We start from the raw sequence: 26,344 nt of genomic DNA, 5'->3' as shown, positions 1-26,344 counted from the left end.
AAATTAAATTCAACAACCCCAAAAGAAATCCTCCTATACAAATATAAAATTTCTACAAAAAAAAAATTATAAATTTTGAAGAGAACACATTCCAACCAAATTTAATACATTTTTAACTTAAGGCGATAACTTTGCAAAAGAAAATAAAACAGTTTGATTTTTATTTAAAGCAATATATTTTAAACACAATGTAATCAAATTTTCGAGCAAAACGATAGATTTTCAACTCAAAAGATACTAGAAAAACTTTCATTTAAAAAAATTAATGTTTAAACTGATTAAAATGATTTTAAAACAAAATCCTTGACGTTGCAGCCAAAGTACTTACTTTTTAACTGAAAAGTGAACTTTTAAATAATAGAATTAGTGTTCTACCTAGAATAACATAATTTTAAACAACATAAATAAATTTCAGCCCAAATTTTTGAATACTCAGAAAATCATATAGTTATATTTTTAGCTAAAAAAATGTGAACAAAAAAACTATTTAAACATTAAACACCTTTGAATTGATTTCAATTTGAAATCGATTCACTTGATTAATTAATTAATTGAGTCTTCGTTTGAAAAGGTTGACCTTTTAAAAAATTTGAAGTGAAAATTAAGAAGTTTTGGATGCCTAATTCTAAAAATTTGAAGTATAAAGTATATTTAATAGCCTTTTAAGCAACTTTGTTATTTTATTAAAAATTGTTAAATTCATTTTTTTAATTACTGAGAAAACACGGCACTTAGAACAGATTAAATAATGTAAAAAGCCAAAAAAGTGATTTTTGACCATTTTTTGGGTTAGCCCCTTATGGGTTTTGACCATTCAAATTTTCAATTTCTTAGTTTTAAAAGTTTCAAGATAGTTTCAAGAGCAATAAACATTTTCAGGAGGTTTAAAAATATTTCAAGAAAATGTTGAAAATATGTTTTATGGTATTTTTCAAAAAATTGCACGAAATTTTTAATTGATTTTGATAATTAGAATGGATATCAGAAAATTTCAATGATTTTAATGTATGATTGAAAAATATAAGATTTCAAAAGGTTCTAAATTATTTAAACTAACTAAGGGTTTTTGAAATAGATTTGAATAATTTTCAGTGATTTAAAAAGAATGTAAAAAATTGTTAAATTTAAATACTAAAACATATCATTTTGCTTTGAATTTGACTTTAATATATTTTAATGCATTACACGATTTCGATTCGTAACAATAAAATGTTATGAAGTATTACTTTGTTTTAACGAAATAAAATTATATGATAAAAGAGGTTTCTTTAATTTAAAAAGTATATTTATTTCAGTGTGTGATAAACGACTGAAAACGTATTAGGTGCGTCTTATTATCAGACTTTTTAATTCGGAAAGTTTTTATAGTCATTTATTTGCAACTTAATTAGAAATTTTTAAATAATTTTCAGCAACTGACTTTTTGAAAATTGAATTTGTAGAGTTTTACTAATTTTTTTTTACATTTTTACAGAAGGTATCAGATTTTTGTAAAATTTCATCATTTTAAAAGAACTAACATGTTAGATTAGCTTACGAAAAAAAATAATAGACAATTTTTTAATAGAACGCGTACTTTTGTTTTATTCATAAGGAACACTATAAAAAATGAAAAGTAAAATTGTATGGAACAACGACACAAGCTACGAAAAAAGATTAATGGACAAAAATTGTCTGCCCAAAAAACACCTAGAGATTTTTTATTAACCACTTTTTGATAGGATGCGTAGTTTCTGTTTTAATTTTATTAAATTAGATTACAATTTCTTTAAACTGCAAAAAGCGACACAAAGTAAGAAAAAAAATGAATAGACAAACGTCGTTTGTCCAAAAAGATCTACACATTGTTTAATAATTACTTTTTTAGGATGCTTTTTTTGCTCACATCATAAAACGCCAATTTAGAAATAATAAAATTAATTGTTTAGGAAAAAGAATACAGGTACAATGAAATTATAATTAAAAAACTTTTTTTTCTCATTTAAAATAGAAATTCTGAAAACTTAAACATTTTAAGGTTAAGCTTTCCTCAGGCTAAAAACATTTAAATCTTAGTTGAGACAATTAACATATACCTTTAAAGTAGAAAAAACCTAAATTCAAACATTTTCGATTTTTAAGGAAGTTTAGAATGGTTGAGTTTCTAAAAAAAGTTCGATTTGAAATTCTTTTTAGAGAAAGTTGTTAAAGTTATCACAAGAAGTGATACTTGACGTAACAGAAAATAATTTGTCTTTTCAATTCCTGTGATTCCAATTGAAAATTTTTAAATTGTGGGAGCTTTATGTTAAAAATAAAAAAAAAACAACAAATTTACATTAGAGCCCTTGACACAACAAAATCCCACAATAGTAATATTTTTTATGATTTCAGGAAGTCGTGAATTTGTACAATACAAGTTGTACTATCATTGGAAAATTTTTTTTCACTGGGCACACTTATGAAATAATGCCTCATATATATGTATTATTAAAAAATAATTTTAATTCCTAAAATGGAAAGTTATTAATCTTTTTTTCTTTATTTACCATTTGCTATGGAATCTAAGCAAATGGATATTTATCTGGGTGATTCATAGCCGCATACCAACAATTTAGTTATTTTTTTCTACCCAAGCAGCAAAGATATTTTTATGTTTTCACATCATTACCGTGTGAAGCTCTCGAAGGTCACATGTTTCTCAATTTTTTCTAGAGTCTTATCAATCTTACAAGAATGTAGCATACTTAAAGATCCTTGAATTTGTTTTTAAATAGCGATAAGACACATAATACAAAATCTTTTTTTCAAACTACAGGAATGGACATTCCTGTTATTCTGAAAAATGATAAACAGCAAGTAGAGCATATTCAACTAAACGAATACCACTAATATTTAACAATAACAACAAAAAAGAACGCATATTTTACATGGTCATGGTTGCAGGAATATCTAGCATCCCCCATGAGTTCTTCTGGTATATTTGAGAAACTCCGTTTTAGCTGCCTATTTAGCTAAAACGGCCATAAAATTCAAAATTAGGAATAACCACCCTAAACACATTTTTAAGTCTCCAGTGAGTATCACTATCATTGCATTGATATTTATCAACCCTTAAGAACTACCCTCAGACTATTTAACGAGTCGCTTCAGCTGCCTACAGCTAAAACTGACAAAATAAATCCAAATTTAAAAATGAACACCGCAGGCATCTTGCGAAAGTACTGGTTGGTATCCCTTCGCAGCCCTAGAATTTAACTACCCAAGAATGATTTCTAGTTATTTAATGAAACTAATCTGTGCCGCCTTTAAATGTATGAGCCAAAAATTTTAATTAAAAAGACCTACCCAGCTACCTTCCTAAGAATTTAGTTTATCTCTTTATCCATAGAGTAATGTTCAACAAGCCCAAAATACAAATCCCAAGCACATTTGTCGAACCATCTCAATTGTCTCTTTTTTAAATAGCGAAAACAATATGCAATACAAAATCATAACTATGGATGACATTTCAGGACTCTCGTTCATATCCTTATCCGCACAGAACAATTTAACAAACACAAAAATAACCATTAGGGTGGCACTTTGCATCTTCCGTCAACTAAAAGTGTCAAAAAAAATCCTTCATATGAAAAGAGATAACTTCCAACTTGGTACTAATGTTGTATAGTAGAAATTGATGTTCGTGAAAAATCTCATCGTAAATTTATTTAACAATAAATTGATACAAACATCCGGTAGGGTTTTGTTTATGCCCTACAATAGAAAACGGACATCCAATCGACAAAGCAATTATCTCTCGCCCTTTCAATCGAAGAAAGGTATATGTAAGTTTATATTATACAACTGTTGATTGTGTTCTTATTTTTTCTAAAGAATCATATGATAATTTAACTATCTCGCAATCGCTTAGACACTGAAAATGATGCGGTTCCTATAGGACCGATAGTGAAACACGTACCCATAAACAAATAAATTGTCAGGTCTTACCAGCCTGACATAATCAGTGCAATGGTCTCGCTCTTGCTCACTTTTTCCCAAACTACCCTCGTCTTTTGCTCAGGATGTGACATTCGACTCAAAGGAAATTTGTTATTTAACAACAAAGTCACAACTTTTTGATGCTCAACTTTTCCATGATACCATTTTTCCTAAGACTTTGATATTTATTAAAAAAGCACATAAATCATTGTAGAAACTAACTACAAATAATTTTTTTAGCGGGTTGCAGTAACAAGCAAATTTTTAACAATGTTATAAACAAATTAATTTAAATAAATCATTTTTTCGTGATTTTCAATGATTGGCTAGTTTTGACCTATATCCCTTGTATAAAGTATCTCAGATCATAATGTGCGCTTACAATAAGTTAAGAACAGCTAATCAATACGAATTATTTAAACAATATTTATACAAATATGCACATTTTTACCAATTTTTAATCCAAAGACTTGATTTTTTCGCAGAATCAACTTAAAATCTTTTTCCTAATACTCCTTTTCATCATATTTTTCATAGTGACCAACAAATTTTAATTGTTCAAACAATTTTCATAAACGAATGCGCATTTTGACAATTTTTCAATTAATAGGCTTGATTTGCAAGATGTTTCGAATTAATATCGAAACAAAATCATGCCTATAAATGAAGAAAATGGTCAAAATATGCATATGTTTATAAAAATTGTTTAAATAATTGGCAATCATTAGCTTTTGTTAACTTAATGTGAGCGCTTATTATTATCTGAGATACTTTATGCAAAACTTATTGGTAAAAATTAGTTAATGATTTCAAATCACAAAAAAATAACTTTGGTTAATTAATTTATTCATAACATCATTTAATCCGTTAATAATTGCACTGTCAGTCGATTTTTGTCCAAAAAATGTGCTTTTTCTCCCACTGTGCGCTACCTCAGTATTATATTATAAACTAAAAATGACCCATTTTAAGTATCGGTAAACAGAGGGCCTTTTGTGTCTACTATTTGAAGTTTTTTTTGTATTTCTTCAATTGGTCCATTACATGCATTGTGTTTGAGATTGTAACTGCAGATGTATTTTTCTCGTGTGATTATAAATTTTTTTAATAAACGTAAAATGTGTGACTACCTGAATTCATTTTTCAAAATTACTTGTCAATTTATTTCAATTTTGCCTGGAATTAGTTTAAAAGGTGAACTACAATAATAAATGAAATTTTTAGAAATTCAATTTTGAATTTTAAGTAAAATATATAACAAGAATAATTTTTTATTTTTAAGGAAAATAATTTTTTGTTGCTTTTTTTTCTTTTAAACTTATTAATTAGTTGTTAGTTCATAACTGAACTTAAGTAACAGAAAGAAAAGTTCAAATGAAGACAAAAATATATAAAAAATAAAAATTATTTAAAATTCCTTTAATGTTATTGATTGCTTAATTATTATTAACTGATTAATTTTTTTCACAATATTAAATTACATAAAAATTGAATTTGAATATTGTTCAACCAAGAAAATAAATTTATTTTTTTGTTTGAGATTATGTTATTTAATATCGGATATAATTTGTGTAATAAAAGTTGATCTATATTTAAAATTTCCCTATTCCAATTTTATCATTTTTAAAATTTTCTGGAAGTTTTTAAATAATTATTTGAATTCCATCACCAAAATTATGTGTCAATATATTTGGAGTTTTTACGAAATTATTTTAAAAGATTATTAATAACATTATTTATTAATGTTTAATAACAATAATTTTTTCTAAAGTTTGCGATGTTGGAAAATGAGTATCTGAATTAAATTTTCAAAATTATATGCATACACGCATTTTAATGAACATAATTTTTAAATGCTTTTTATGTTCTTTACTGATTAACTAATGCTTAATAGATTCTGCTGAAATTTATGTTTTCTGGAATTAGTTAAAAGCTTAAAATTAATCAAAGTTCAATAAAGACATGTTTAAATTAAAAAAATATATTGAATGTCAAAACTATTTAAATGCTTTAATGAAAATAGTTTTTTAAAGCTTTAAATTATTGGCATTTTTAATTAAAATAATAATCTAATGCTTTTTTTTAAAATGATTATATATTTATTAAATAATTCTGTTAAAACTTCGTTTTTCTGAAACTATTTCAAAAGAAATAAAGATCTTCAGAAATTTGAATTTACATAAAATTAAATAAATATATAAAGTTAAAATATTTTTATTTTTTCAATTGAAATAATTGCTTGAAACATTTCATGTGATGACCAATTTAATTGATGTTCAGCTGATGAATGTTGACAACAATATTGAATTGCATAAAGATTCAATTTGAAATGTTTTAAATTACACAACATAATTCTATTATTTGCTTTCTGATTATCTGATTCAATATTAGGTATTATATTTAAGGTAAAAGGTTATTTTCTGTTTAGAGTACCTGTATTACAATTATGCGATTTTTTTGAAACTTGTGACGCATCTAAATACAATTTTCAAAATTATAAGTAAATAACTTCAATTTCTTCAAAATTATTTTTAAGAGTTATTAATAAATTAAAAATATAGAAATTCTGTTTCGAATGCACAAAAAACATAATGTAAAAATTATTAGAATGATTCAATGAAAATTATTGTTTAAAGCTTTTTATATTTTGAACTAATTCACTATTAATTGATTCTATTAAAACTTATAATTTCTGGAATCATTTTAAAATGTTATTAATCAATCAAATTTTAGGAAATAAAAGATGAAATTTCAAAAAAATATTTAGTAAAAATTATTTGAATGCTTCATTAAAAGTTATAGTTAAATGCTTCTCATATTGTGAAATAATTAATGAAATATTAGCGGATTAACTTGTTCTAAAGTATTACATTAAATAAAGATGAAAACTTATTTATTTTTTTTTTCAATTTATGTGACATAGATCGATTATTTATTTCAAGGTTATATAATTAAAAATTAGGATATAATTTGCAAATCAAAAGTTTATATATATTAAAACATCCCTTTTTCAATTACATAATTTTTTTAATGATTCTAATGTTGTGGAATGAGTATCTGCATTCAATTTTTAGATTTATATGTTAAGGTGTTTTAATTTTTTCTGAAATTAATATAAAAGATTACTAAAAAATCAAATTTTCAAAAATAAATGTGGAAATTAAAAATAAAGTATAATAAACATTATTTTAATGTCTAAATAAAAATTTTAGTTTAATCCTTTTTGCGTCATGAATACATTAATTAATTATTATATAATTTTTGAACAACATGAAATTATCCTAACTAATGCAATTAGTAATTTTTTATAATCTTTAGTGACCCACTTTTTGTGAACTAAATTTGTAAAAATTCACTAGTAATTTTTTTAAATTCTAAGAATTTGATTTAATTGTTTATTCTTTCTTGACTTAAAAATCTTTCATTGTTAAAAAATAAAATATTTTGATTGCACTTCATCAATTTTGTCCGAAAATTCATTTCTTTTGGTGCAGATCTATTTGGGATAAAAATAAAAATTTGTCATTAAAAAGGAAACTTTCTTGTTAAGGTTTCAGCTATTTTTGACAGTTTTTGATTAAAAATAAAAAAAATTTTTTGGCCGATCTTCAATGTTAAAGTCGATTTTTTGTTTGCGAAGCATTCATCTTTTTTTTTTTAATTCCATTATTCATAAAAGATTAAAATATGTGTTGAAAATGTAATAATAACATTGCAAATTTAATTATTTTGTTCAACTTTTTCATTGTGGCTATTATATTTTTCGTTTTTCTCTTAAAAATGCAACTATTTGTTAAAAAATTAACCTAGTTAAATAAAAATGGTCCCTTTTGCTTAAAAGTTGAACATTTTGTTTTGTAACTTCAACTGTTTGATTGATAATTAATTTTTTCTGAAAATCGAAGTTTTTTTTAAATCCAGCCTTTGAGTTGACCAAATTTATAATACCTACTGCAAAATTTCCTTCATTTTATAAATTAACAAATAATTACGGTGGATTCCAAGCTCAATTTGCTTATTTCTTGAATCACGATTATCAAAGGTAATATTTTCTTCTAGGCTCTCATAAAAAACGAATTAAAATTCGTTTACAGAAACTCTGTAAATATCAAACAATTACGCAGTTTGTGCCTCATATTCGTCAACTGCGTGGTATTTGGTAAACTGTTTTTAATAAAAAAATAATTCTTCGAATATTTTCTTTAAAGCAATATTTTTAACAAGTCAATAAAATTCAAAATTTGGTTCTTCAAAATTATATTATAAATTCAAAATTTATAAATGATAACGGAATTTTATAATTAAATTATGAAAACTTCCATGTAGGTGTAATTGAATTAGTATTTTTTGTATTCCGTAGAATGTACAAGAATAGTTGTAAATACGGAGTTTCTGCTTAACACTTTTTGAAAATATATCCCCATAGATATTCAATTTTTTTTAATTAATGGAGTCTATTTTATAGATAAAACTTTTCACTATAAATTTAAAAATTTATTTCTGAATCTTTCAAAACATAATGTTTAAATAGGATTAAACATATTTGAAAAGATTATCAAAATTAAAATCATTACTCCTGGAGACTGACAGACCGAATGACATTACAAAATACCCAAAACAAACAATTTTTCTTATCGTAAAAAGTTAATCATTTTTGCACCAAGGATTACTGAAACGTTATTAAGACATTTTCGATCTGCGTCCATCCCTTTTGATTCATAACTTAACTATTTAATTGAAAACTAATCGGTTTAGCTGAAAATGTACTATTTTGATCAAAATTTCATTTCTTAAATAAGAAGTTTGCAAAAATTTAATTTTTTTGGCAAATGATTCAATTATTGTGGTAAAAACTTCAACTTATTGGTTGTAAATGATATTTTTCCCCTTAAAATTTATATCTTCGAATTGAAAATTCAACTCTTTTGTAGAAAACTCGTCATTTATTTATAAAAATTCAATAATTTATTCGAAAATCAATCTATTTGGTTGAATATGAACGTTTCTGCCAAAAATTAACTTTTATGTAGAGAAATCATACTTTCGGCTTGACGATTCAGCTTTTTTGTGGAAAACTGATATGTTTAGCTTTAAATTTCATCGATTTAGTAGAAAACTCAACTGATTGGTTAGAAATTAACTTTTCTGATTAAAAATTGAATTAGTAGGTTTAAAGTTGAAAAAGATAGTTAAAATTTCATTTTTTTATTAAAGGATTCGCTTCTTTAGTTAACAATTTGAATATTAAATAAAAAATTTATTTATTCAATAAAACACATATTTTTTATCTGAAAATTATCATATCCCGTTTTCTTTTGAATTTTCATGAGCACTAGTGATTTATTATTCAATAATAATTACCAATTTTATCCGAATTAAAAACTGGAAGCTTATATAACGCATTTAAAATAAAAATAAATAAGTCTAATTGGTTGTGGTGAAAACAGAAAGAATTGCCTCAAAGCTAATTTTTAGGTCAGATAAGAAAAAGAAACTAGTTTCTTAAATATTATCATAATCTTATCAATCTTAAGACATTGTACTATAGTTTAACACCTTGACAATGTTTTAAGCGACATTACGATTCGTACCAAGAAATCCTTACTTTTTTCTTAATGACATAAACAGATATACAGAATTATAACAAAAAATTATGATCAGCAGGGAATATTACACTACTAAATAATTTCTGGACTGAGATTAGGAATTACTACAAGCTTAAAAATGTAGTTTTTTCATAATTGACAATACTGGCATACATTTTTTGTTAAAAATGCAAATGCTTGGTGGAAGGTAAATTTATTTTGGTTGAGGATGTAACTTTTTTTTTGAATATGTAACGGTTTACTTATCCTTTGAAAGGAAATTCCAATTGTTTAGATGTAATAAACTATTTATTGTAAATTTAGCAATTCTGTTAAAGATTTATCCATTTTCGTTTAAAATTGAAATATTCTGTTCAAAATTGAAGTAGTTGGTTGAAACTTGAACAATTTTGCTCACAGCATACTTTATTTAAAATCCGTCGTCTTGATTAAAACTTTAACCATTTTAAATATCAATATTTAGACTTCAATTATCTGAACTTTTAGGTAGTTGAAATTCATTTAAATTTCGTAGCCACATTAACTTTGTTTGAAATAATTTTTTTCCTTATTTTCTTAAAAAGCTATATATTTTCTCTGGACTCAGAACATTTTGGCCTACTAATCCTGTTATTAAAATTGTTAAAAAAATTATATTTCTGCTTCTCGTCTTAAATTCTCTTACTGTGTCAAACATTGAAAAATCCGTTGAATACAAAAAAATCATTTCTTGTGGTACTCATAACTTTGAAGAGATTCTGAACACTCTATTATCACTAATTAATATATTTTTATTGCATTTTGGACGTCCTTAGATGTTTAAAGAATACCTTACAACATTTAAAGTCTTTTGAAATACCAAATAATTTTTGAAAAAGTTGCCTTTGGCAACTTTGTTTATGGATATATTGACCCGAACATTATTGAAAAAATATTTATACATTTAAAATAAAACATGAATTTAAGTCATCTAAAATAGATAGGATTTTAAATTAAAATCACAGATAATGCGTTCTTCGGCTACTTACCCCGTTTTTATATTTTATTTTCAATTAAAAATATTAAACATAATTTCAACTTGACTCAATGTATCACCTGAACGACATTTCGCACCCTTTAACTGTTTTTCGTTCTTGTAAGAAAACTCATGCTTAATATTAAATGATAAGAAATAAGTCAGCTCCTCAAATATTAACAGTCGTTATTTGACATAACCATACATGTCATATGGTTAGAAATAAAATTTCTTAACACTGAAAGTCTAGATGTTTCGTTTAAACATGCAATTTTGTCCGTGTATAGGGCTTGCATTCTGGGGTTGCTAAAAATTTACTGTGTGTACAAAAATATAAACTAGAGTCACTGTAACTTTTTTGAGTTGACAGTTTTTGGTTTTTGATTATTTGGTCTGATTTATTTGGATGCAGCTGAAACAGGCTTCTCTGAATTTACTAGAGGTTGTTTTTGTGTTTGTTGAATAAAGTATTATCAGGTCGATGATGATATGAACGGAAGTCTTGGGTATATCTTGATTATTGGGTGTTTGATATTTTTTGGGCTATTTTGGTTAAACAAAGCAGATATGATGTTTGTTAAATATGCCAGGAGTTCCTCAGAATGCGGTCTCTAACTGGGGATGACCTTACGCTGCAGACCGCATAGTTGGAGTTGAAAGTTTCACCTCTGGACTGATCAGATGAAGTTCTCCCAGAAGCGCGAAGAACTGAGGCTGATTCTGGCAAGCCAGGATTTTTGTCAGTTGGCTAAGAAATAAAGCTTTCATACTTTCAAGGCAGCCAATCATAAGAACCACGCGATTGACCTTGTAACCTTGGTACAGCCTGCTGAGCTCGAAAGGAAGAGCTTGATGTTTCGCCCGTTTTTCTACCTCCTTTGCATGATAGCACCATCATCTGATGCCGATAATTCAATCACGTAAATTATCTTGGTCTTCAGATCTTGGAGGACCATATCTGGATTTGTAGCACTGATACAATTTGTAGCACTGAGTGGTGGAAAATGAGATATTCCAGTAAATCTTAAACTAATTATTCTCCACAACTGACTGCAGTTCCTCCTGGGAGTATGTCAAGACGGGCATTAGATTATTACAATAGAAATGCCCAAGATGGTATTATAGCACTCTTAGAGCCGAATTGTGTCTATCTATGTACCTAAAGCGTCCATACTTTAAGCATATACTAAGAACATGTCCAAGTGCTTTTGGATCTTGTTTGAACAGTAAACTAAGGTTTCTATGACGCCGCCTTTACAGGTTAAAAGAAATCTCCCAGTCTCCGATATCAATCCAGCAGATTTCAGAAACGTATGGAACAGACCCATCAATAGCTCTTCTCTGCGTCTAATGCCGTAGAATTTACCATGAAGCGTCTTGTCAGCATGTCCTCTTCGTATAATCGAAAGTTCTGCTCCAAGTAGAGGATTTTTGGATTTTCATAATCTTGAGTGTGCTTCAGTCATGTAGCTTCAACTCAGCGACGTTCTGTTTTACTGCAGCAAATATGTAGAACAGTACATGAACGTCCAAAATATTGGTAGCATGGATCTTATTCTTCCCAGGTAATTCTGAAGCTCAAATATGTCTAAGAATTTTGCGAATCCTTTTTTCAAGGGCCACTTTTAACACAAGCTCATCGTGGGTTTCCGCTTACGGTATCTCAAGATATGCATTTGTTTTTCCATTACCCAGACGTCGAATGGTGTTTCAACCTATGAGTTGAAGGTCCTCATGTTCACACGATGATGTATTTGCTGGTCTTCCTTTGTATTGGTTGACGCAGACACACTCATCCAATTCAAAGCTAATGCAAATTGCTTAAGAGTACCTATTTACCGCCATCACAAGGATTCCAATGTCCTGTATTGAAGCGGCAAAGAGTTTAAGGTCTTTTATATACAAAAGTGGATGACTTTAAATTCAATTTTGTTTGCGGGACATATAGGCATCCAGAGCTGTTGCCTCGGAGCACAATAGATAGAGGCAAAAGTTAGATGCATAAAAGTATCGGAATTACAGAGTCTCCTTGGAAGACCTTTCTCTTTTATGTAACATATGTGGTAGTCATTTGCCTTTTGTTCGATGTTATGACAAATTTTGTCCGCCGACAGAGCATAAACTCTTTCTTACATCTCACTATTTTTGAACTTAACTCCTAGTACACAAGGAACTTGATAAGTAGCTCATGGTTCATGCAATCGATTTTCTTTCTGTAGTGAATACAAGTCATGGACATATTGCGTTCGTACCTGATAGGATCTTGCGTGATACAGCTATCTATTAACAGGTTCTATCTGCTACCAGTCAGTCCTCTCTTGCTGACGCGTTTTTCAACTATTACACTGAACACCGGCTCAATAGATGTAAACATCCTCTCTTTGAGGGTGACAGTGAATAATTTATAGCTAGTTTTTAAACTAGGGGCCGGTAGTTTTTTCGACTTGACAAATCTCTAGTCATCGTTTTTAGTACCGTGCGCCCTTCCTCTAACCACTGCGGGATAGCTTGTTTTCCGTTTAAGAAAATAGCATATATATGGTACAAGCTAGATGTTAGTGCATAGGATTAAACTTCTTTCACCAAAAGTTATTGATTTTATATGGACTTGGCGCTGAAAAGTTTTCAATTATAACGATAACTTTCTTCAGTAAAAATTAGTGGACACTTCGCCTCTGGTCGTTTCTATATTTGCCGCTGGCAAAATTTACGACAGGTTGAGTTATCTGAAGCTTTTGTATCTAGCTCATAAGTATATCTATATAATTGTTCCTAGAAGACATGAATCTCTTCTCGATTAGGAGGATTTTCAACGGTACATGTCGTTTCGTTGAAGAGATCGAAAGGATGAGTAGAAAAGGTTCAGCGTGCGATTTTCTTTCTGTAAGTTTCGAGCTATTGCCTTAACTTTTTGAGTGAAATTTTTATTTGATGCTAGGTGGCTAATCATGCACTAAGAATTTAATGCATGCCGTTTTGCCGTTGTAGTTTTAAACTGGAGATGCACAATACTCTCGCGAGTCTGACTCAGGCGCAATCAAGTATCATTACTTCTATTGTCACTAAGCAGGGAGACTGCTTGCTCGTAAACTACACAGTTCAAATTCCAAAGAGCAACATCATCACGGAGCAAATCAGGGAGAGCAGTATTAGCTTCAGCTAATTTGTACGTTGGCATTATGGGCTATCTGCAAAGGTGTTCTTGCTGAAACGGGTGGAATGTTCGCTGGAGGCTTTTGCTATTGTCCCTGATAAAGAGCTTCACATCTTCCTTCGCCTAAAAAAGATATCTGATCTCTTAAATACTGAGACCTTTTGTACATGTAATCACTACATGTACCATCCTATTCGCGCCGCTGAGTTCCTTGCCAACAGGTATTATTTGTAGTAAGTTAAAAGCCACCTCAGACCTATGATATACTTTTTCGGGAACTTATTAGGATATGTAATGGTGGTCTCTATAGAGATGTATGCTGTTTATAAGAAAATATTTTTTGCAGTTTTGCATAGACCAAACATTTCTTAAGAGTATGGCTTTAAAAAAAGATGACATTACGTTGTGGAGGGCATTCAACAAAAAGCCGTAGCCAGAAAAATGTTTCGCGTAGAGATTTGAATGAGGAGACACGTTCAGTGGCGGGAGATTCTCATCGGCACAAAGATAAGAATTCCTATATTATGTAAATTTTACAAGAATTTCGGTTTGGTGGGAGTAAAAACATGTTGATCTCTCACGTGACTACGGCCTTGGTTCCACGCTTGCCAGATGTCGGTGTATCTAAACATGGTAATATGTGAAGGTCGAATAAGTGATAAATCTTGCTGATATGAAAGACTGTAAGATTTGACATAAAAAATTTGTTAACGCTGTATTTATAAACGGCAATTATTACACAAAATCATGACAGGTACAGAGTAAAGAGTAGGGAGTTGAATTTTATAAATGAGAAGAGAGAAAAAAGAAAATCGATTCCCTCATTAATATATCAGTAAAGAGCTTCCAAACATTTCACAGTTATTGTTGAACAAAATCTTTAAGAAGCACTTAGCAGTTCTATATCGCTGAACTAATCTTCCATCAATGCAGATTATGATTCTATTCCTCACCTGCATTGGTTTAATTCCTTTCATCAGTAAGTGCAATATAATATACGTAATATTAATTTTTAAGCAGTTTTCTTCGCATTGATATTATTATTACTTCTAACCATATTGCTTTCAAATTTAGATCGATAGAAACAAAATGTGTCGGAAAGTAAACGTCTCAACGTTAAAAAATGTTTATAAGATTAAATTTACTGTGGTTTTAAGAACATTTATAAGTTTTAAATCTCTTATAAAAAAATATGCTCATTATTTTATGCTATATGGGATATATTTGAATGTCGTAAATATGGCAGAAATATAAGACGTCGCGAAAAGAAGAATTTCGAACAAAAACATAATTGTGAGGCATTTTCAAGAACTCAGGTAAAAAGAATTGCGAGATTTTGAGAACTGAAAATACGGGAATTAAATAAAATTGGAAAGATTATAACTGTTTTCAAACTAGTTTTTTAGAACTTACTTTCTCCTAACGAATTTGACTTGCGGCTGCGTTGAAACAAAATGAAGCGCTTATTGCAAAACACTCAAGTAAATCATTGAAATACACTTATGATATTCTTATCATCCCATCCATGAATATCTAAAACGAAATATTTGATTAGGTTCATATTCAATTTCATAGGCCAACAAAAAAAAAAGTTTTCTGTACTTTGCCCCTGACCAGTGTATGCTTATGTATTTTGGACCGCTGAGTCTGAATCCGACCTCCGAATTTCCCCTAAACGTCAGAATTTTCCCCTAGCCTAGGGGAAATGTGTAAAATATAGGGTTTTCTGGGTTCTCTTAAAGTCTTTTTTTGGAGGGCCAAGTACATGACAAAATACAGTATTTTCATGTATTTAGAATCGGTAGATATATGAGCGTGTTCAAAATTACTTTAAAGTGTCACGAATTTTACCCTAGCCTAGGGAAGACGACAAAATATTAACAAAATTTTCTGGGTTTCACAGCTCCTATTGACAAAACTGTATCTGTATCATCAAATTTTATTGCACTGGTCCATAACCTCCGTAAAGTCAGAAGCTTTCGTTAGCTTTTCACGGGTTCCCCTAGCCTAGGAGGAAATTTTGTGGCACTACAAACGAATTTTCAGTACTAATATTAGTTTACCAACTGAAAATATATAAAGATAGTATATTTTTTTATTGGCTTGCCACGTAAAAAAAGATTACTCTAGATTATTTTAGATTACTCAGATCTAGATAAAAAATCTAGATTACTCAGATTACTCTAGATTTTAGATATTTTCTCTAGACAAGGGGAAAATTGTGAAATTTTGTGAAAATTCTGAGGTCGGATTCGCTTTCAGTGGCCCAACGTATATAATGATACACTTGTCAGGTGCATATTACAGACAACTTTTTTTTGTTTGCCTGTGTTATTAAATAAATTAATAAAATTATAACTGCTTCAGCTTGAATAGGTTTCGTTTTAAATTTTAATTATGATGTGCCAATGTAAATATTCTTTGACTGATTCATTAAAATTTTTTCATCTAGAAAGGGAACCGTTCAAGTATTATGTAACGCACAGAAACTCTTTTAAAAAAGTGAGTTGCAAAATACATGATACGTTTAGGGGTGGGTGGCGGTATGCTGAAGTATCATTCTCCATGTTAAAATCAGTGAAGAAAGTATCACGCAGGGGGGAGGGGTCTGAAGTTCCTGAAAAATTTATCACGTATTTCGTGAACGGCCCCTTAGCCCTATATTTTTAGTTGTAGCTGCTCATTCTTCAAAGGACGATAAATAGTTGTTTATAAATCAAATATTTGTTTGTACTTGATTGTATGAAAGAGGGCCATATATTAAGGCGTACTTTGCGATACTTGCCGACAGATATTTACCCACTGTCATAAAAAAATTCATCAATCTCCTTTTTTTAAATGAACTAGATGCGATGGAAAGAGAAGGTGGACAACTGCAATCCGAACATTTAGAGGACATTCATCCAGGTAGCCTCATTTCTGTAATGATTAAAGGTAGAAGTTTTGTTGAATATGGAGAACTTTATAGAAAGTCTCCTGAGTACTGGGATGACTGGATGATGCATAATTCTCGAAGATCACCACTTGGACCAGAACGCGTGTATATGACAGTTATTGATCCTGATGTGGGTGATGTGAAAGACAGACGTCGCAGTCAATTCGCTGCAGTACTCCGAACTCGCTCAACTTTCAATGATAAAGGCCATGTGAATCCAGAATCCCTGGTCTTTGTAAAAGGCGAAGATCATTTTTATTATGCAATTCTATCACCTGATGATCAAAGTATAGTTGATGTCCATAATGCAGTCTTTGTACGCGGTGAATATAGGCCCAACAACTATCGAAGATTTTCGGGGCAGCTAAAAGTTTGGGACCAAAGGAAACCTGTTCCTAAGTGGGTTCTACAAGTACTACCAGATCATTTCGAACATCTTGTTTCTATGCATTTACCCTGAAAAATGTGTCTCGTGCAACGTGTTCTTATTGGGAATTTCATTTGGAAAACAATATTTTAAATAAAAATCTTTTTCTTTGTCAATTAATCACTTAATTTAATTTTAATCTTCTTTATATTCTGTATGTTTTCACTATGCCTATGCATTATCATATTGATTGTTTAGAGACATGATTTTTATCTATGAAAATATGATGTCCTTTGATTAAAGCGCTTTGAGTCTGCTTATGTAATAGCTACATTATTTTTGGTGAAACTTAAGGAGGTAATTTTATATTTTCATTGATATACAAGTCCTGAAAGTTTTATTTTTTTGCCACACCGCGCCATGTACACTGCGATTCGCTTTTGTTTCCATATTCACGGCAAGCGTACTTATCTAAACCTGCATTGGAAAAACAAAAGAACTCTAATCTAAAATTCCACAAGTACCATCGTAACCGTAAACATTACACTAGCAATACTGCTTCCTGACATTTATTTTCTTTTTGTTCATTGAAACGGGTTTAAATACACGTATTTTTAGTTTATTCGTATCTTGATACATCGTTGTTAAAATCCGTGTTAGGAAAAGATCTTACAATCTTTTTATCAGATCTGGCGACAGTATCATTAAAAAAAAATGTTAGGCCTCTTCCCGAAAGTATTCGCGAAAATTTTCCTTTTATTACAAAAAAAAACATTTTATTTGTGATAGTTGCGATAAGATATTTTTGCAAGAACAAATTTCGTCTTATGATAACTCTGGGGATCATAATTTGCACGTTAACAAAATTTACAAATATGAATTTTTAGAACAAATTAATATGGATGTGCCTGAATAGTTGGAAAATCAGAAAGATTCAATCCGTTTCCAATTCTTCTTATGATATATCTTATACAGCTAAAGAATTCAACAATTCAAAAGTATTTCTATCTTCTCCGGGCACAGAAGCTGAACAAATTTTGTCAGGATGAACAGTGTTGTGCGTGAAACATTTTTATCACCATGATGATAATAGTCGTATAATGCCAGGAAAAACGATTGCATATCCGTGAAAGTAAATTGATCGAATTTTCAAGTGGTGCCCATAATGTTTGCGTCTGCATTCCCTATCATGCATTTTCTACCATTTCCGTCCGTCGAGCATTGAATAGCCCAGTGGATTTGTAACCCTGCATCAATAGCGTGTTCTTTTGAATGAATGTCCTAACTCTTCCGGTGATGAGAACCTTAAACTTTTTTTAAAAGGAGCCCACATCGAAAATTTTGTCAAAGATATCAAAATTAAAAAGTGGTGAAACATAGGTCGGTCAGATTCAGAAACTGTTGCAGCCTTAGTAGATGAATTTATTTTAAAATTATTCTGAAATTCCCATGTGGAAAATGCCCAGCTTAGACTTTTTTTATTCGTGGCCCTCCAGAGGCCCTATAAAGGCAGCCCACTGTGGGAATGCTCAGCTGGGCCCTCGCTAGGGTTTATGTATTTGCCCCTTCATTTCTAAAAATATGTCAAAGAATTTACAGATTAAATTATTATAAAATGTTCGACACAAAAAACGTTCACTATTGTTTTTTGCACGTGAAAAACATACAAAATTTCAAAGGCTGCGATATTTATGCGATTTCTTAAAGTTCAGAAGAATTAGAGTGATCAGAATACGGACTGATCCCCTGTGATCACTGATCAAGTATTACGCGGAGCGGAGTAGCGGATTGCGGTCAACTGTTTCATAACCTATAAAAATGGATAGGTGTCAGATAAGAGTGGCAGTCTGAGGTGTCAGTGGTGTTTATTAATGTGAATAAATAGACAAACACAACGTAAGACATGGATGAGAAGAATTTGAATAAAATTAGGTGCGAAAAATATCGATTTGTCCAAAAAGGCTTAAAAGATCTGACTACGTCAGACGAAGAGTGGTATGAAAGCTTGGAAGGTAAGTTTGAAATTTTTTCCTTTGAATCATATCAGTAATAATATTGAAGTTTTTTCATACTACCCTATAATATGAGGCAGAATTTTCGATTCTCATGCACGTATTTGTATCAAAACTGAACAATTGTTTATGAGAAACATAACCCTCAATTTACCATATTCATTAGAAAAATAATACATCGTTATTGTCAATAAAATGTTATTTTCATGAGATGCTTTTTTGCAATCATGCAATTGATTCCTACGCTTCTATAGATAATCTTGGTATTTCCTGGAGTTTGATATTTCATTTTTAGTCTATCATGATGAGATCGCTTTTATAAACTGCAGTTGTCACTGAAAATTTGTAATTACAAGTAATTATTTGAAAATATTTGCAGAAGGGAATGAAGAGTCAGATTGTTCTATGGACCTGGCACCGATTCCGGTATCTTCTGCTCCTGTGGAAGATACTGACAATGAAACCCGGGAAGAGACCGGCTTCGATGAAGAATATGATCAAGAGCCGAGAGAATTTGATGGCTTAGCCCTACAGGGGGCTAAGCTGGGCACTACAGAGGGCCGCATCATTGGCCCTTCGGGGGCGGCCCACGTGGGGCCTTCGAAGGTGAGCATGTCTAAACAATGTTGGCCCTTCGTAGTTTTCCAACATAGGGCCAATGTAGTAAAGGGGCAAATCACGTGGGCCCTCGAGAGGGCCAGCTTAACATTTCCACACGGGTTTTTATTCTTCTTTAATTTTTATCAATTATGCAATAGAATACATTCTCTTGTAAAAACTAATTTGTTTAAAATGCTTATATTGTTAAAAATCTGAAACAAATCAATTTTTGAATTTTCTAATGAAAATTATTTGAATATTTAGTAATTATTGTAAATTTTCAAAGTATCGTAAAAAAAGTAATTGAAAATGCATTCTTTGTTGATTCCGTGAACAAGTTGAGCCTATTCTTTGAAAAATGGTCAAACACTTAAGTTGCTAATGAAAGTAGTTTAAATTATAAATCTTAAAAATTTAATAAGTTTAATTAATCAGAAAGACGTTCTTAGTTAAATTCGTGAAAAAGTGACTTTTATTTTAATTATCAAACTTGGTTGAATAATTAATAATACTTGAAAATTTAAGCTCTGAATAATTCTAAATATGCTGATAAACATTGTTTGAATTTGAAAAACATCTTAGAAAAGAGTCATCGAAGGAACATTCTTAGTTGACTTCGAAAACAAAGTGACTTGTAGGATAGAGGCAGATTCTTAATTTTTAATCAAAAATGTTGAAATAATTAATACTTTATAAATTTGCAAAGCATCATAGAAAAAAAACATAACCAGAAAGATATTCTTAGTTAATTCTGTAAAAAGTTGAGCTTATTCTTAGAAAAAACACGAAGCTTTTAATTTTATATTTAAATTGCTTAAATAATTAATATTTCTTGCGAATTTACAAAGTATAATTTAAAAAAAGTCAATGAATAAACATTGATAGTCGAATCTGTAAACAAATTGACTCGCAGAAAGGAAAACAAATTCTAAATTTTTAATCGAAAATGAATGGCATATAACAACGATGAGATATTAAATTAGAAGGGTTGTTCTATTTTCATTTGAAAAAAAAGTTCGAATGAAAAATAGTTACATTTTCAAACAAAGCTATAAATCTTTAATTACAATGATACATGTTTAAGTGGAGAAGTTGAACTTTAAAGCAAAAAAGGTATTTCCAACTAATAAAATTAATTTCAAGCAAGAGAATTAAAAAAAAAATTAATTTGTTGATATTTCGAATTCATCAATATTTACACATGTAAGAATTAAACTATTCCTACGTGAGGTCTTTTATCTCTTAACTCAAGATTCGTTCTCCTTTTTAAATTGCCTTGCTATTGAGTAAATTAAAAAAGACAATAAATTAATATAAACCAATCATATCACAGACGGAAAATATAGATGCAACCAACACTTTCTTCAACTACTTGTCAAAATAGAAATTAGTGATTTTATTATACAAGTAAATCATCTAAATACAGACTTTCATTTCTTTCTTATTTGAATATTTACCTGTTTTGGATTTCGGAATTTTTAAAAAATACTTTAAAATGTTTCGAATCCTGTCATATTTTGTAGAATGATCCCCTCAGGATCAATTAAATAAACACTTTAAAATTTGTCTTTAAATCCATTGCATTACATTGAAGTGAGTAAATTTAGAGAAATTTAAGTGAACTCTATAAATTCAAACGAATTCCAAATAATTAAATGAATGTTTAAAAAATTAATAAGAAATCATTTTAAAAAAAGTTAAAACGAATAAATAAACTCCATTTCGAAGGAAAATTTAAGTGGTTTATATTTTTTATTTGATTAACAAAATAAGCACAATTTCCACAAGAAATTCGTAATGAATTAATGATAATCGTTTATACTTTTAACTAAGTTTTGCAAGGTACGTCAATGGACACAACAAAAATACAGAAGGTTTTTTGATATATTTTTTTTTTAATTATCAAGAAAGTTCCTAACGGTTATATTAAAAACTTGGAGAATGAGTAGTGAAATGCTTGTTTCTTAATTCGACGTCAAGCCGAACCCAAAAACGTATTCCTGAACATTAAATGACTGCCGTTTACGTGTTTACGTAACCTCAAAAATATTATCAACTGCCCTTATATCTGTTACATATACACATTAAAAACAAAATATTATTCATAAAGTTTGCGCTTTTTTAATCTAACTTTAAAATTATTTAAAATAAAATTTAAAGTAGTATATTCCTTATTCCCTACGTGACTCAAAAGTTTGCCTCAGGCATGTGTCGACATCTATTAAAGCGAGTTTTAGGGCACATCATATTTTTTGCCCTGGCTTACAATAATAGAACCTAATTTTCACTATGCAACTTGTGTCAAGGTACTAAAATAAAGACAAAGAATAATAGTTTTATTCGATAATTATGTTGTCCAATTAAAAATCCTAATAAGACACGTTTGGATAAGACTTATCTAAACGCGTTTATTATTTATATTTATTGAAAAACAAAATAATACACGACTTAATTTTGAATATTATTCTTAATATCAAGATGTTCTGTGGAGTAGTTTCCCATAATCAGTTTTATTGTTAAACTCAGTTATCATCAGGAGCGGACGAGCGGGGTACAAAGCCGTGCAGAACTCCTCTAAGTATCCGAAAGTCATTGGGTAAATATTCACCGAGTATAGTAACTAGACTAGGTGAATAGTTTAGATCTGGCGTATGAAGTGATAGTTGTGTCTTATAAACATGATTGCCGGTTTTTATAAAACACTTGGATACTTCATTAATTTGCCATCTGCCAGTAGGGTTTCGAAAGAGCTCGGCAGCAAAATGACGATTTTTCCTTCTTTGCTGACCAGGCAGACCAGGATCAACAACTGTTACATGCACGTGCTCTCGTCTGGCAGGTAAATCTTCGCGGTACGTCTTGTCGAACTGGCTGCAAATATCAGACTCATAAAGTTTTCCATGTTGAGCATAGCGGTTGCCTCTTAGCATTACAGAAATTATACTTCCGGCACCAATGATATCATAATCTTCGGCTGTTAGAGGTCGCTCATCTTCTTTTCCCGTTGCATCTAGATTATTACCTACAAAAAAGTTCTATTAATTTTCTTACGCTGGTTGGTGATTGATGCTTTGAATATATTATCTTCATTCGATCCTCTCTCAAAGTATCATTAATGAAAAACATACATTTAGTTCTTGAAACACTATTTATCATTCCTTGACTCGTAAGAAACGTTATGGCGAACTAACGGCCTGAGACGCTTGCCCCACAACAAAATAAAAAATTTACATTGATCGTATGCGAGTCATATAAATTATGACCCGCTGCAACAATCTTCACAATCTAACCAAATATAAAAAACATACCAGTTGATGCGAATGAACTATTTATTCGTCATAACTAAAGAAACAATTAAAATGATTAGGCATCAACCTAATGGGATATTTTGTTTTAGAATTTCATTGATGGAATAATAAAAAATTGATAAATTTCTTTAATTATTTATATTTGCGTTAGTGATTTCGAACTCCTTTAGACGCAATAAACTACAAATACGGAATTTTAGTGAAATTGGCCCATTCTGCTTGCAGGCATCGCAATATGCCCTTCATTTTGTCATCACAGTGACAAATGAACAAACATAGAGTTCGTTTGTAGAACAGCACGTTAAAGTAAATATGTTTTGTATATAAGTATTATTTTTCCATTTTGAATTCCTTTTCGTATTTAAAAGTTTTACAAACAGTTTTTTGTATCAAATATTAGATTAAATTATATTAAATATTGCAATTTGGTATCAATATTTCTACTCAAAGATTAATGAGATTTGCTCTTGATTTTATGAGTTTCATACTTTCAGTAACACTTACAATTAAACCTTGTTTATTGCAACTTCTTCGAAACGTAAACATCTCGTCTATTGAAACTCGAGAGGGGACCCCACCTATCTACGTATCCGTCAAGTGGGCTTACAACACATTCTCGCTTCCGCACTGCCATTGACTGTATGGAACATGTGACCATCAGTAGTGGAACTTGAGGAAGTCACGATAGACAAGTATTTTAGCTTAGAACTTACAGGGCGATAGAACTTACTGAGGATTATTGTGAGAATTCATGCCGGAGTTTGCATCTGATGTCCACCCAATACTTTTCGGACTTGTTTGGGAGCTCAAAGAATAAGTATGCAAAATTTGATTTAGATTGGTCAAAAACCGAGTGATTTTGCAAAAGTATAACACTTTTTAGGTCCCTCTATATTATAAATCAGATATTGTATGACACTTACGGATTAAAACGATGAATCCCATGCAGATAAAAAATGGGATGATGATCTTCATTGCTGCAAAATAGAACCAGCGAGAGGGAATAAAAGAGTAATTTTTAAAGATTTTTCTTAACTAAAAAGAAGAACTTTTTGAAGAGATTCACTTATATACTTACCAGAAAGACGATTTTCCCACATCCCACTCCCTTCGTATTCATCTTACAAATTTTTTATATCGGCAAGATTCATCACCCATTAAACCTTCAGACATTCTCGTGTCTAAATTAACCGACATTAGGCAAGCGCAGAACCAAGGCTATTATCACGTGAGAGATGAACAGGGCTTAACCCCCACCCACCGGAATACTTAAATCATTTGAATAATATACATATTTTTGCATGTGTTCAACTAGAAGTCTCCATCTGCCACCCGGAAATATTTTCCTAATTCAAATCTCTTCTCGAAAAATGGTTTTGGTGAGTCCCTGTGTAGAACAAATATTTTCTGTGAGTCTTCCTAAATTGTATAGAGCGAAGACGCTCCACAACAGATTTGTCACATTTTGTTCATGCCATACTTTTGGGCTACTTTTGATCTCTCAAAAACTAAAAAAAACTAATTTGAATTAAATAAGCTCAATATTCTAAAAGCGGCACTTAAAATAAATTCTGCATTTACCCTGAATGTGAGCATATTAAAATTCTGGTTGATTCAACCAGATTTTTTTTTAGTAGAGAAGTGAAGCAGAGATAGAAGGAAGGAAGCATTACTATGGAAGCGTTACCGTTACCGTTACCCACTTTGCGAGTTTACTCCGTGCCATAAAAAATTATCACTTAAAAAAAATCACACCATTCACCATGCCGAGACTCTATACTTTATCCATAACATCAATTTAATAATAAAAACACTCTTGGCGCATTTAACAAAATCCATCTAGACTGCCTTCAACTAAAATAGTTCGAAAGATTTCGAATTAGAGCTAATACTTCTAGCCATCACCCTAAGGATAACTTTTATATTCTCATCACCACATAAATATTTTGGAACGAAAAATGTGCGCAGGGCGCACGACTGTTGGAAATCGCGCTTCGCGCTCACTTATGTATTCACCTCGCGCTACCCGTTCGGTTTTTTCATTCATCCCATATTTCTGGGAATATATTTAAAATAAAAGGTCTAGCCATTGACAACTATAATTTAGTGAATGGGAATTCTCTTTTGCTAAAGTGCTTTTGGCTTTAACGAACACTTTCTCATGACGTATCTCCTGCTTCGCCCTCGATTTTATCCAAAAAATGAACTTCTTTACATTACGTTCAACACTATTATGTTCAATGTACTATATTTTATATTCATGAATGTACCTCTGGCTGGTATTGCGTATTCAGGTTTATAAAAAATTTCAGAAATTTTATTTTTCATAATTGCATAAATATTAGCCCCTTATTTTGAAAAAGTTTTTATTTTTTAATACTCTACAAAATTTATTATTTCAATAAATTAATATCCTTGCCATTTATAATATGCATTGGTATTAAAACATACGTATTTTCATATTCAAGTTTTTATAATTAAAAAGGAGCGCATGCTATAAAAATGGTTACTGAACATTTAATTGCAACTTTTGTAGTTTTTTAATTTTTAATTTGTTTAATTTTAATTGTATTTTTTACAATTTAAACAAGATCTACGTATCCTATCAAAAGGATGAATAAAATATCTGTAGCTCTTCTTAGAAAAGTAACTGTTGTCTACTAATTTTTTATATAGCCTGTGTCGTTTGTCTAAAAATTTAGTTTATTTATTTTCAACTTTTTTATGTGAATAAAACAAAAACTACATGTTCTATCAAAAAGTGGTTTCAAACAAATTCCTAAAACTTTCTTTATTGTGCAATTTTTTACAATTCGCCTTTTTTCAATCTGGTAGTTGGACAGCAAAATGGAATTTTCGAAAATTTTGAATAAAAGCAACACAAATAAATAAAAATAAAAAATAATCACCCCATTAATTTTTTAGACACTAGTTCACTTTCTCAATTCCCGCCGTAATATTCAACAATCATAAAAAATAAACCCCAGCAGATTCATTGAGTCCTTTCTCTGATTTTTTCAACTAAAACCGTCAACAAATTTTGTAATAAAAAATAATCAACTTGTAACATACTTAAGACTTTCGTTCATACAGTCTGTCAAGTTAAAGCGTGGGTGGCTTTACTCGCAGTCGGTAAGGTGTATCGACATGATTTTGGTGTCAAAACATTAAGAAGAGCTCCCTCTTTCATGCTTTTTGATTTAACATTCAGTTTGCTTTCAATTCTCATCTTGTTATCACGTTACAAAAAATGAGTTCCGTATATGTAGGTGCAATCTCCCAAGCCCATGTTTCGAGAAACAACCTCAGAGATGCACTTTCACCGGATGTTTTACAGTCCGCTGCACTAATCTTGAGGTTGAATGTGTCCAGGCATGTGATGACGTCACGTAACCCCAAACAGAAGCC

This window comes from Belonocnema kinseyi, chromosome 2, assembly GCF_010883055.1.
Source record: "Belonocnema kinseyi isolate 2016_QV_RU_SX_M_011 chromosome 2, B_treatae_v1, whole genome shotgun sequence".
Classification (NCBI taxonomy): Eukaryota; Metazoa; Arthropoda; class Insecta; order Hymenoptera; family Cynipidae; genus Belonocnema; species Belonocnema kinseyi.
This window is presented reverse-complemented; position numbering follows the sequence as displayed.